The following is a 646-nucleotide window of genomic DNA, read 5'->3' on the forward strand; positions in this document are numbered from 1 at the left end:
TCATCGTGCATTGCCTTTACCCAGAATTCGTCCTTCAATGCTTCATCCACTCGAGAAGGTTCATTCTGCGAAGAAAAACACACAAAACGTACCATATCTTGATAATTCATTCTTTTACCTCGTGTACGCATGGGATCGAGTACATTTCCGATCACATCATCTTCAGAATGATTCCTGTGAACTGTAGGTGTAGGAGCAATTTCCAAATCTTCTTCTTCCTTGGTTTCAACTTCTGCATCATCACTCTGTTCTTCTACCGAGTGCTCACTGGAAACATCGTGAAGTAGTTTCGGCGGGACTTCACTCTGCCTTGCACTATGTTCCTCATCAAAGACAACATTAGCTGATTCCATAATCGTTCTAGTGCGCAAATTGTATACTCGATAGAAGGCAGAGTGAAGTCCCGCCGAAACTACTTCACGATGTTTCCAGTGAGCACTCGGTAGAAGAACAGAGTGATGATGCAGAAGTTGAAACCAAGGAAGAAGAAGATTTGGAAATTGCTCCTACACCTACAGTTCACAGGAATCATTCCGAAGATGATGTGATCGGAAATGTACTCGATCCCATGCGTACACGAGGTAAAATAATGAATTATCAAGATATGATACGCTTTGTGTGTTTTTCTTCACTACCCAAAAAGTTT

Source organism: Tarenaya hassleriana, unplaced genomic scaffold (genome assembly GCF_000463585.1).
Source record: "Tarenaya hassleriana unplaced genomic scaffold, ASM46358v1 Cleome373, whole genome shotgun sequence".
In the NCBI taxonomy this organism is placed as follows: Eukaryota; Viridiplantae; Streptophyta; class Magnoliopsida; order Brassicales; family Cleomaceae; genus Tarenaya; species Tarenaya hassleriana.